The sequence below is a fragment of the Vollenhovia emeryi genome, unplaced genomic scaffold (assembly GCF_000949405.1).
Source record: "Vollenhovia emeryi isolate VEMERY1.0 unplaced genomic scaffold, V.emery_V1.0 DF939198.1, whole genome shotgun sequence".
Lineage (NCBI taxonomy): Eukaryota > Metazoa > Arthropoda > Insecta > Hymenoptera > Formicidae > Vollenhovia > Vollenhovia emeryi.
The window spans coordinates 588856-589885 of record NW_011967168.1 but is presented as its reverse complement, the minus strand read 5'-3'; positions in this window follow the sequence as shown (position 1 = coordinate 589885).

Below are 1030 nucleotides of genomic sequence, written 5' to 3'. Positions count from 1 at the left end.
GGGACTACATTGCGCGAGCGCCACTCGGGCGTCGAGCACGCAGCCGCCCCGTTCGGCCCGCGGAACTGCGCCTGTGTGCACCTGCGGCTACCTGTGTCGGTGGCCGTGCGTGTGTGTACGTGTGTTGCGTGTGTGCGCGCGCGACTTCCTCCCCGTAGCTCGGTTGTATATCAGGCCGTTTCCCCACCCCCGCGAGAGAGAGAGCCGCCACCCTTTTACCCCGTTGCCTATCTCGCGCGCATCCCCCCCTTTTCCCCTTCTTCTCCTTCTTCTTCTTCCTCTTCTTCCTCATCTTCTTCTAGTTCTTCTTGTTTTTCTTATTCTTCTCCTTGTTCCCTCGTCGACCTCTTTCCTCATCTCCGCTCCCTTCCTCGCGTTCTCCTTTTTTCCTCCTCCTCCTCCTCCTCCTCCCCGTCGGCGCCGGGGAAAATCGCGGCCGCGGTCCGATAAGGACGCGAAAAAGCGCGAATCCGGTTATAACTTATGGCCGAGATAATTAAAAGGAGTTACAGAACGATAATGGAGTGCCACCCTTGTCATCTTCTTACGCGACCTCCGTGCACCAGTGAGAGCTGATCGTCGGCTATCCGTGCTGACTGGTGGTCGCTGAGGATCACCCGTTTCTTAGGTCAGGTCTCATCGCCAACTTTCCGACTCTTCTCGCCCGACGCGACCCCGAAGACGTTCCGTCATTCGCGAACGCTCGGCGAGAAAGCCGCCAGCCCGCGCAGATAACGGCGGATAAATGTTAAAGTACCCGAACGCTTAATTTTATCCTTACATCTCGTCTCGGTTTTCTTTTAATTTCTTTTCTCATCCTACCCTCCGATTTCTCTCCGATGTTTCTTATGCATTCCCTGAGCGGCTTCAATTATCTTCGCGAGTCTTGACGAAGAAATGAACGGTGTGTCATGTTCCTTCCCAGAACGCTGAAACACGTTGAACGTGCAAAAGGCGGGACGGAATTATCATGTTTCAGGCGCGCGTGTTAAAGACCCGACGAGATCCGCTCGGTTCGGTTGCACCGCAG